The sequence below is a fragment of the Xiphias gladius genome, chromosome 9 (assembly GCF_016859285.1).
Source record: "Xiphias gladius isolate SHS-SW01 ecotype Sanya breed wild chromosome 9, ASM1685928v1, whole genome shotgun sequence".
In the NCBI taxonomy this organism is placed as follows: Eukaryota; Metazoa; Chordata; class Actinopteri; order Istiophoriformes; family Xiphiidae; genus Xiphias; species Xiphias gladius.
Genome location: NC_053408.1, coordinates 8,260,186 through 8,272,461, shown reverse-complemented (window position 1 = coordinate 8,272,461; position 12,276 = coordinate 8,260,186). Strand labels below are relative to the sequence as shown.

General features: G+C 42.8%; 1 protein-coding gene across 3 annotated transcripts in view; it reads right to left on the bottom strand.

Annotated features, from left to right (window-relative positions):
- ctbp2l (C-terminal binding protein 2, like) overlaps positions 1-11,966 on the bottom strand; it is a 92,223-nt gene extending 80,257 nt beyond the window's left edge. Inside the window, exon 1 of one of the 3 annotated variants that reach the window (XM_040135989.1) lies at positions 11,587-11,966. The gene's annotated coding sequence lies outside the window, so the exon portion shown is untranslated. Of the gene's footprint in view, positions 1-11,387; positions 11,409-11,586 lie in introns of those variants that run through there. The other 2 variants (XM_040135991.1, XM_040135992.1) reach the window with 2 other exon arrangements.
- Between the last annotated feature and the right edge of the window lie 310 nt (positions 11,967-12,276).

Here is a 12,276-nt window from a genome sequence, read left to right as displayed (position 1 = left end):
CAAAACAAACAACTAAATGGTTTGTGGTTACTGTCAAGATGCTGGCAAAGCTTCACAAGGCTTAAAGCCTGCTGCCAATAACGCAGGCTGAGCCAAACAGAGAGACAGGGAGAGACACACACACACAGAATAAAAGATGGCAAAAAATGTTTTTCCATTGTGAGAAATGCACATGTAATGCTTGAAAAAAAAAAAAAAAAAAAAAAGGAAGAGCTTATGCATTCACCTCGTTGAAGTGACATTTAAATAAGCAGGAGCCATTTTCTTCCACAATCCCTCTATCCCTCCCCTTTCTCCCGTTCCCTCTGTGCCACTGTAATTTGAAGCTGTCACAAACAAATCCTCCTCACAGACCTTTCCAAATGTCAGGTTCCGTCAAGCAGGATGACGGCCTCCAAAAATCAGGCCCTTGGAAACTTTTTTCAGGAAAATTGAGTAGTTCGAGCACACATGCGTATTTATGGGCATTCACCATTCACTCCGCACACAGCTGAATGAGTAGGCTGAGGACTGACTTAATGTGACAGAGTCCCTTGACTCCAAATGTTACAAGTATCGCTCAGCAGTCATACGTGCGTTTGTTTTACTACTGCATCATTTACTTATATTTGGGAAATACTGAAGATTTTAGTTCAATTTTCAGAGGGCAGGTAAAGACAGCGATCAGTCCACAACTGGTTCATCTCTTATCTCCTCGACCAAAGCACTGCCTGAACATGCTGTGCCCTCAGTCAAACCTGTTCTGCCACCATTTGGATCCTAATCCTGCAGGGATTGGTCTGGAGAAATTCTGTTCAACAATGTAAAATAACATCAACTGTATGCTACTTGCAATGACAGCTTCCTGAAGAAAACTCGAGCCTAACACTATGTTATTAATTTCTACACATTACCTTAACAGGTGTTAGATAATTACAATCAGTGGACTCAAAAAGGTTAGATGTAGCTCCTGCAATTTGAGTCTAAAACTAAATGAATGGAAGTCTTGCTTCGTGGTAACACAGGTAAAGCCAGAAAAATGGATGCTGAAAAACAAAAATAAAACTAATAAGAAAAATAAGATATGCTATTCACAACAATGACGCACCATTCTGGCCTTTTAGACTGAAGGGATGTGTTAGCGATAAGTGGACTAGGCTGGAAAAAAAACGGGAATATCATAAATGCAGCTAGTTCAGGGTCAAAAACATTTACAGGAAATAAGAAAATTTCTCGACACATATTTCATCCATCAATACAAGCAGAGGCTGCACAGAAAGCCTGGCGTAGGTCAGAGACAACAATTCAGTGACTATGCATTAAAATTTTACATAATTTTAATAACCTCTGGCACAAAGAAAGTTAACGAGAAACTGTTAGCAGAGTGTGCAATCTCAAGAGTCATTTTACTGCCCTGAGAGTGCGGGAACGAGATGAGGGAGAGCAAGTGGAGCTAATCAACTCTTACTCTTCAGTGGCATTTCATGCACTGCCTGCCACTAGTTCAGCGTTCACAAAGGGCACCGAACGTCAATAAGTCAACAAGCTGCTATAGCAGGAGCAGATTCCAGACTCCTCAGCCATGAAAACACAGACATGTCTTTATAGCAAGTGCAAAATTTAATTAATTTTGTAGACGAACTGCTGGAGGGATAAAAGAGTGTCTTAAGTTAACACGGTAAGTGTAAAGAAGAGTTTAATGTAAGAGAAAATCTGCACACCCCCCCCAACAAGACTTGCTATGGAACGAGCTACTAAATCTGCATTTCTTAAGACACAGCTCATGAGTCCAAAAAAAGCTGTCCGCTTGCTGCACCTGGTATAAGATGCTGAGCCAATAGAGGAGGTGGGCGGGGAAAGGGAGGTGGAGAGGTTGGAGGAAAAAGAGAGACAGAGGGAAAAAAAACCCTCTTCTGCCTTTTCATTTGGAAGAAGTTTGTACTGCCATCCTCTAATCTATATCATCGCTGCTGCACATCGCGTCTCCATGTCCAGAAGGCCAGACTGGTTTGGGGCTTTTTATAGTTTTTTTTCCCCCCTTCCTTCTCTCCTCCTCGTTGTCTTGCATCAGGCACCGAATCTGAGGCTTTAATATGGCTGCCAATGGCAACAGCCATTTAATAACAATGCGATAGTTCCTCGCAGCAGTAGTCCAGTGTCGCTCATACACCCCACTGTGTGCAGATGGTACACTGTGGTTTCCAAAAACATTCCCTTCTCTGAAATGTTTTTCCTTTCTCCCCCAACACACATGCAACCCTTTTAGTCAGCAATATTTAACTCTCCTCTTGATAGAAACAACATGCAATTGCTTGACAGTCTATACAGTCTTATTTCGTAACAAGTCAGCTGAAATGCCCCCCTCGAGGTGATCTGGGTGTGTGTACGTTTGTTTGTTTGTGTGAGTGTGGTTGGCGGTAAGCCTCTCACATGTGCCTCACAGCCTCCTGCAGTGTGGGACATCTGGAGGAAGCGTTACCGTGTACACAGAGAAAAGAAGAAGAGTTCATCCTCCAAGGACATAACTGGCTTTCATTAACATACAAAGGGGGAAATGGCGGTGGAGATTTATTCATATCAACATGGCTAATGTTGCCATAAGCCAGTCACCTTGCCAAGTTACACTAAAACTCATTCTCTCTGTAAGTGGCCGTTCCCCCGACTTACCGCTGAGAGCAATTAGGGCACATTTTGATGAAAATGACCAGTAATTCAATGTAAGGAAAAAGCTCCAGGACAACCATTTCACAAGGTAGATGTTCATTATGCACCAGCAGGGAAGATTCTCCTCTTAACAGAGTGTCAGCCATAAACATCCCTCATCATCACCGGGCCTGCCATGTGATCTCACCTCTGGGGTTTCTGCACGGGGCATCTTCATACATTTCTTCTGTGTTTCACTGTCTGTTTACTCAGTAATGGACTCTGTCAAGAGAGTTGTTAAGGGGGAACAAAGTAAAAGTGCCCGACACTCTGTTGTGGCGGTGATTAACGACCGAATTAGAAAACAACTCCAGGTCACCTTCTTTAACATTGTGATGGATGATCTAATGCGAGGCTCTTATAGCCACTTATTGTTATAGGTGAGCTAGAACCTGGATCACAGTTGGAGCAAGGCAGCAGTGCATTTACCGCGTGTATTAACTTCTCCATGAATTTGCAATCAATAAACACTGTTCTGTAATTAACCGACAAAAACAATGTAATAAGAGCCAAACTGAGATGCTTTATGGTTTTGATAATAAGCAACTCAGTGATGAGTGTGCATGCAACTGTGTCCACCACTGTCAGTAAAGGCTTAGTTAGCATTGCCCTAGTTCAACTGTGTATTTGCCATCTCTCCTGTCACAGGCAGTTTACAAGACTGGGAATGAGGGTTGCCATCTGTCCCACCTCAATGGGGTGCACAGAGGGACGTTTTGCACAGTTTTGGCATGCCTGACTTCCCCTAATGCTGTACAAATGTTTAGAGACATTACATAAGCAATGAGACCTTCACTAGGGTGGAGGGGGAATGGAAATGGGTACGTGCAGAAGAGCAGGAGAAAAAAAACATGAGAGATCAGAAAGTGTGAGAGAGCAGCCCTGGTCCTTTCTTTCTCCCGACTAACAGCACTTTCAGGCAGACAATAGCACTACGGGGCTGCACTGGTGCTGCTATAGGGTACAGATATAGAATAAAATACCAACCAAGAAGTCCAGTTTGAAGGCCTTTCAAATGCCAAGACCCCACATGGAGGCTTTTCACACCTTTGAGGCAGGATTGTATAACAGCTTCAGTAATTTCATTTTACATCTAAATTCTGAGATTTTACATGGTAAGTGAGCTTGCTTTGATAAAGAATGTTGTTGCAATGCACTGTCACAAAAGTAACCATGAAGAGACTATCCTACAGGCGATGGCTTCAAAACTTCTCTAACCTTTAGAAAGGGTATATTGCAACAAAGAAACATTTTGCATGTCATTCCCATTTCATAATCGTGTTGATACCAATGCAGTGGTCTCACTAAAATGAAACAGTGAGCCCTATGCCAGAGCACATAGTGCTTGTCTGAATATGCTTTAAAAATTGGCCAAAGTGGGAAGTCAGTAAGCGGGGGATCACACCAAACTTCAGCTCTGCACCCGACTGCAGCAAAATAGAGTTCACTCACTGCAAGGAAGGGTGATACTGAGCTTAATGAAATATAGAATTTGCTAGAAACCAGGAAGAAGAGGAACAGCAACTTGATGCACATAGCACTGAGTGCAGCACAGCCAAAGGAAAGACATGTATTGACCACAATGAATGTCCTTGGAGAGGTTTAAAATACTAAGACATGTTGCAATGGACACCTGGAACCAAATTTGTATGCAATTCTCTCCTTGCTCCTTTCACAGGAAAACAAGATGAGATTTCACTGGAGAACTAAAGCAGCCACCGTGACACAGACAGGGAACGCAGATAGAAAAAACAACAGGAGGTAAAATTCAGTTCCTACATATACTCACTACTCCGACACAACAGCAACACATAAAGCAAAAGTGGAAAACCAGTTTCCAAGCATGCATAAGTTTTCTTACATTTACTTTACCAATACCCCAACCATAAACACACCACTGGAGCTGTGTGCAAATCTTCACGACTGTGCAAGTTTTCATAACTGTGATTATACAGCCCACAGTGGCAAACCTCATCCCCTGGTGAGGAAAAATGCTAACTTTCAAGGGCACTTGGCGGTCTTTTCAGACAAAACAGTAGATTTAAAGGAAAAGCTTCTCTGAAAAAGTGCCACAACATCTCCTCTGAAATGACAGACGACAGTGACAGTTTCTCCACCTCAGACAGACCATATTGTATTTTCAAATTTTGGCAAAAGACGACTTAATGTTGCCTCTAAGTGTGAGCTTTCCGCTGTATGCTTCTACCACATGACCACCTTGTCACTACTGGTCTCTCAACACTCTTTTGAAATAAATGACAACTGTTCGCTTTGTCTCTTGTCGTCGCTGTTGGTGTGAGTGTGTGGTCGATATTAGAACGAAGCAATGTTTTGAATCAACTGAACTGACAATGTGTGACAGACATCTCAGAAGGGATTTTTATATATTTTTTTAACCATATTAACTATGACTGTTGTCTGTTAATCCTACCCACAAGTGCAGAGACCTGCGTACAACGGGTACAGGTCTTGATAGTAGTTGGTTTTACATTCTTACAGACATATAAGGTAGAAAACCAAGGAGGAATAATGTCTTTGCTGCTACAGGTTGGGCTGGCTGCACAGTGGGTGCTTGCATCCTGAGGGTGGGGGTGGTGGATTGCATGAGCCTTAGCGCGCCCGCCCTCATTGTCAGGTGAAACGAAATGGCTGTCATGTGGCTCCACAGGCACATGGCTGTCTACACCCTCCCCAGACAGTCTGTGGAGTTATCAGTAACAACAGTGGTAGTATAAGGGAAGTGGCCATAACAAATTAAAGACAAAAGGGGAGAAAGGGAAAATTACTTGGACAGGATTAGCTATGATTAAAGTCACAAGACCACCTAATAATGGTAAGAAATAAAAAAGGTCTGGGCAAGAAAATTTCACTCAAATGTTACTGTGCAGTTGTGCTGTCGTTTAAGCCCTGTTACCCCGCCTGGGTGGAAAGCGCAATATAGCAAAGCAGCTGAATTTGCATAATTTTTATTTTTAAATTTGCATCTTTACTTCACTTTACAGTAGTCGGTATTTTCAGCCTCTTAAACTGCTGGTCAGAGTGTGAAAATGTGTCGCAGTCTGCTGGAATTTATTGTGAGCAGCTTGACTGAACTGAGTCAATGTCCATGCACCGCATGATGTTCTCAAATTTTCTTAGAAATTCGATCCCGTTGCAAATCCATGGCAATTCATAGTTATCTGTATTATATAAAAGTCAAAAGAAAGTGTTTAATTCTTGTCTTTTGTTCGTCTTATAGAATGTTGTGGAAAACCTATTAAATAAAATCTCATAGGATTTGCCGGTCGTTGATGATTTCAGTATATATTAATGTATATAAAATCATAAACTAGACAGAGGATCTCGGCGGCACTAGTGTATTTCCCATTGGTTTTCACTGTATTATGTTACTGCATGTCAGCAGTTATGTCTGCGGACAGTGATGGTTTAAAATGACAGTAGGCACAGTGGCGAGGAAATGCTACCATTGATGCCACACCCTACAAAAAGCTTACAGGTCACCCACTTACTCCCTATGCCGACCTCAATCAATGATTTTTACCTCCTAACGTTGCACTCATACTGTGAGGTTTCTTTGCGCTTGTTCAAAATTTATCCATGTCAGTGGTTACTATAACACGGCAGCTTCATTAACTGTGCTGATATGCAGATGCGCGAGGATAAGCTGCAGATACTGTGTGATAAAGTGTCAAGTACAGCAGGCTTCCTAGGCCGACTGTGCAGGGAGGGATCTTTGGTGCTGCTACCACGGTGGTCCTTCTCCCCCTTCATAGCCTGCCCTGCAATTAATGATGCACAGTGATTTTCCTGGAACCACCCCCCGACCTGTGTTTGTCCGTTTTTGTATGTATTTATGTATGTGACTGTTTTTGTGCATGCTTGCATGTATGAGAGAAGGCTAATTTTCTCCACCGTGCACCAGAAGGGTAACCACTGAATTTGTATTCAGTAATGAGACGGGGTCTGGGAATGATGGTGAATTTGTAAGCATGCACCATCTCCCGTAATTCCATTTAGTAGTCCCGTAAACACTTTTACATGCAGGTGGTAGTTACGGCTACCCCCCCCCGCCCTCAGCTCTCATCAGGCTCACACATCTCCAAAGGAAACCAAGGGCAGGAGAGGAGGAGATATTGCAAATCACATTATAGGACATGAAATTAATCCACCCTCCCCAAACACTTGGCCTTCGCACAGTTTAACCTTGAAACTGCTTTTTACTCCCTTGCATGAGGACTTCATAAACCCCCCTCCATCACATCCAAAAGAACAAGTCTGACATTACAACAATGGCTCTGCCGAGGTAATTATTCAACAGGATCCTTCACCGTGCTGATGATACGTTGTAATTTCATTTCACTTACGTCTGTTTCATAATGTAATACACAATTGAGCAGGGGCACTTTACGTCCCAAAAGACCACTTCCTCCTTAAGATAATAAAAGCCTTTTGTGCTTGCCTTTGAGAAATCCTTGGTGGATTATGTGAGTGCGGATTCGGGAGCACAGAAATTAATATGCATTAAATGAAAGAGAATTAAGTTGTAAGAAAATAATTAATAACTCTAATTGCTGCGCTGCTGCTTTGCCCAATGACATCACACCTTAATGCTAACAGGACTGTCTGACATCGCCTATAGGCGCCAAAGTACAAGCGTTACTTGACCTTTTACATGGCTGAAAAACATTGCACTTCCACTTTATTACATGGCCACCTCACTCTCCCCCGATACTAATGTAGAGTGGGTCAACAAAAATGCAAAGAGTGACTGTTCTAGCCAATCCAATAACAGCAGAAAACTTCTTATCTGCTAGCCACCGCTGAAACCACATGAGGCTCAGCTCTACCAGTTACAGCCAGAATAAAATACATCTGTTTGTGTTAGAGAATACTGTAGATCTCTTATGCTACCCCTATCGCTGGATCTTGTCCCTTTGTACAGTACAGAGAATAGCACTGGCACAGGGTTCCACTTTCCCCGTTACCATGAAAAAGACATCCTCGGCTCCAATTATCCTTTACCCCTGTGTAGCTCCACAAAACACAATCGCTGCCAGTGTCACTGAAATTATAGCAATGGGGGAGTAAGCGATGACAGGGGGGGAAAAAAAAATCTTACAGTCCCCCCCCCTCCCCTCCCTCACAAGTACACACACATGCACACACTCTTCCATGTGCTGAAAAACAAAGATGCTGAATGCCTCAGGAGAATAGAGAAGCAAAGAATCGGGAATGACAAGTAAAATGTTTCTTTGAGATATCTTTCCAATATACCATTTCTAAAGGTTAGAGGAGTTTTGAAACCATGAGAGAGTAGCTCCGGCTGACTGATGACACCTTTAGTTGCTGTGAGTGGTGAAGATACTGAGTTGTTTCCACTGCAGCGCTTCGTTTTAAACTTACTCGCTTTGACCGAGACCGATTCGCGGCAAGAATAACTGTCTTGATCAGTTTACAGTTCTACCTCCATGTTTTTTTCAAAAATTACCCTGGCTTTCAGCTAAATCAATCTTGCCTTTGGTTGGAGATAATGAGCATGTTCGCCAGGCTTCAAATGAACACCGTTGCTCCGGGGCTCCTCAGCTCAACACAGTCACATCATGCAGACACTTTTGAGGAAGGCAGAAAAGAGAAGAGAAGTCTTACCCTTCAGAGACCAATTAAAAACACATATTCAAATTGACCTAAAAGAAGCACAGCAAGGCATTCATTTAGAGTGCTGCCCCGTCCCTATAGCTTCACTCGGTATCAGGTTCATCCCAATTGTTTTCAACTCCGACAAACAAACAATGCAGCAGAGTGGAAAGACTTCGAAAAAAAAAAAAAAAGAAGCTGTCTCATCTCTGCAGGATCAAAGACTATATCGAGAGGTAGTGAGCACACGGAGATATACTAATTTTCACACAACATGCGCTCACTTTCATTCAAAGGACATGGAGGCAGGATTTACCAGCTCAGTAGCACAGTATGCATACATTAGATGATCCTTATTAAAGACCATTGTGAATATTAGATCATTATCGTTACTATCTCTGCCGCAAGAAAGACTTGCTACAAAGAAAATAACTGCACTGAAAACGGAGAGATATTTGCTCTCTCTATTGCCTTCATAATGCTGTAAATATTGGAATTAAATTGTATAACCATGGTGTATGAAATGGACATGTGTTACATTACTGTAACATTACTAAGGCTGCTGCACTGCACCTTCTGCTTGTTCAGATAGAACAAAATAAGGGCCGCAACTAATAATTACTTTTATTATCTATTTAATGACCAAAAGTATTCAATTTACAATGATTTAAAAAGCAGCAAATCATCATCCTGAGATTTAAGAGGTTGGAAGAAGCAGATGTTTGGCATTTTAGATTGATAAATGACCAATTAATCAATTATCAAAATGGTAGATCCATTTCTCAGCCATTAATTTATTGCTCAATTGAATGTTTGAGCAATAAAACCTATTACGAAAACAAACTTGATATGGAAAAGAGAAGTTCAGGCAGCTCTCCACCACAGCACCAGTCAGAATTTTATCCATGACATATTTGGTACCACAGCCCAGCGGGTATGCAGTGACTCTGAAACATGCTCCGTCTCGCTTCCCCGGCACTTCCAGGGAAGCTGCTCCCATAAATCCCTTCTAATGGTCGCCGGCGAGGGAACTTTTTAACACAGAACTTAGCAGGCACTGTTATTCACCCGTAGAGTGATAGTCTCGGGATGATGGATGGTAATAAATATTGCACGGGGCTAACAGAGGTCCCCTCAGAGACGTTCAATTGCCTTGAGTGATAGGGTGCTGCTCGGCAACACAGGAGAGGATGGCAGAGGGCAGGCTCTTCACGGGGTCGACTAACTGAGTCTGTTCAATTTCCTCTCTGGAAACACGACAGTCCCCTTTCTAAAGCATAACACTGTCTCACAATGGGGGAAGGTAAGAGAAAAAAAAAGGGGGGGTTTCCGCAAAAGATATGTTGCTATCTCAACTTATGTATGGCAAGTTTGTTGGTTATGAATGGAGAATTGATTGTCCGAAGGAAGAAAAAAAAAAAAAAATCCACTGTGGCCGTTAATGATTGTGAATGTACCTGGCATATGAGGAAAAAGAACACTGCTCAGTGTTATGACCACTTTCCTGCTGCACTTGTGACTGGGGCAGTTTAATGGAGCTTTCTGACAAGGCAGCTCTGTTGTGCTGAGCTGCCCACCATCTTAACTGCTTCCTTGACAATGGCCGACAACAGAGCAGATGTACAAGCTGCACACATCTGTAGTGGCCTCAAATAAACGATCGTGTTGTCAACTTTGCTACACTGGCATTACCTAGTGACTAGGTACTTTGATTGCGAACTAACATAAAACAATCCAAGTTCTAGGATTCACATTAATTCTAACAAGATTACTTTTTTTTTTTTTTATCTTGGCGAACAAGAACAAATTACTGACAATGATGTTCTTAGTAAAAAATTAAGATAATTCTAGTTGTTCAGTTATCCAACAAGTGTCCTGTTGTCAAATTTTCACAGTAATTAGTTAATTAATTAGTCCAATAATGTGTAAGAATACTTGATTGTGTGTAATTAACAAGTTAACACAAGGCAATTAGCGGCTCATTCATACAGTCAGCACCTAACAGTGGCTGTAAAAGAGAGGATGCACTTTCCTGACTAATTTTTTTAGTTTACACAGTCAGCCGTGGTGCTAAATCCCCAATGTAAATATCCGCTCTGTAACTATAAAGAAGATACATTCACTTTGGTAAAATGCAGCAAAGCGTCCAGGAGTGAGAACTACAACCAGCAGTCCATTATTTCCCTCCAGTGGATTTTCAAGGAGGGGGATCATGACGGGGTCAATCCCAGGAACATGAGGACCGGGTCGCTTTCACTTGCATTTCACTCACTTAACAACAGGAGGACCACAGAAGGATGACCGCCTTAGTTAACAACTCCACACCACACCACAAAATCCTTTCAGGAGGGCTTCCTCGGGGCAAAATGTCATCAGATGCAGGTGTCTGATCCACCGCTTTTAATCATGTGTGTGTGTCCGTGATGGGAAAAAAAAAAAAAAAAAAAAAAAGTTTAGGGAGCTTCTGATCCTCTGTAATGATGTATGGCAGCTTCTTTAAAACTCCCCCACAGAAGTCTTTAAGATTGTGCTAAAACACATAAATGTTAGAGGGTCAGTGACACTGCCATGCAGCTTGGACAGCAGATGTGCTCCATTGTAATGACTTGTGTTTTTTTTTTTTTAAAGAAAAAGATGCACAGGCTAAGCAGCAAGCAGCGCAGAAGATTACACAGGATGACGTCTTTCACAACACTATTTTGTCTACAAAAAAACTCAGTCGGTCAGGTCAAGTGTGAGGTATTAGAGGATTTATGCGCAAATAGCCTCACTGGAAAGAACACCCCACACACACACACACACACACGCGCGCGCGCACACACACAACTCCACGACCACACACACACACACACACACACACTCTAATAATGCACTTCCTATTTTCTTTTAACCGACACACACACTCCGTACGGGGTCTCGTTGTGTGCAAAAAACAATGTAGTCTGCGCGTCTCGGTCGAATACTCTTGCGATGCAAAGGTGAGGGACACTAATGGCAGCGTTGGAGGGAAAAACGCGGGCTCTCCGTGCCCACAATTGACAGTTACACCAGTGTTTTACGTTGTCAGATACCGTGTCCCCGTGTGTACAACGCGACCGACCGTTCCCCCATCTTCGTGGCGCAGTAAGGTGGACACACATGGCCGGAGCCGAATGCGGACCTGAAAAAGCCCGACGGCCGCGAGTCACTTGCTAACTCCCCCGCTGGAGACGCCAAACTGAATTAAGCGTGAAAAGCGGTGTTGTGGCTGTTCCTGTAATGCGGTCTTACCTGGATGAATGACGTCTGATCGCAAGTTGAGAAGCCGACTTTTTTTTTTTTTTTTTTTTTTCAGGCACACGTCGTCGGCGGCGGCGGCGGCAGCATCATCCGCTTCGGGGAGAAATGTTTCATGTGGAGATTTGGAGTAATTCTGATTCCACCTTATTAATCCTCCGTGCGCTACAAAAGCGGCTTCTGGTTTTTTTTTTTGGGGGTTGTTTTTTTTTTTTTTTAAACGACCGGATAGAGATGAGTGATAACCTAGCTGGGTAGAGGCTACAATGTGTGGATACGCGTCCTTGTTTATTAAAATACGGCAGAGCGTAAACGCCGAGTAGGTGTCAGTCTAACTGTTTCACTGCTTTATTATTTTTTTTTTTTTCCTCTCCCTCTCTCTCCCCCTCTCTCTTTGGCTGTAGTCTAACTCTCCTTTTTTTTTTTTTTTTTATCAAGGCGGGGTCTTGGGTCGTTTAAACCAATGACATAAACCAAGAAGAAGAAGAGGCCCGCCCCCCTCCCCCTCCTCCTCCTCCCCCCCTCCTCCTCCACCACTACACACACACACACACACTCACACACACACTGCTGCTCACATGGTTAGCAAAAATGATGTGGTCAAATTGGAAATCTTGGTTTTATACTTAGGAATGACCATGTATTTTATTTCAGTGGTTTCAACTGTTTATCAGGGAAGTTGAC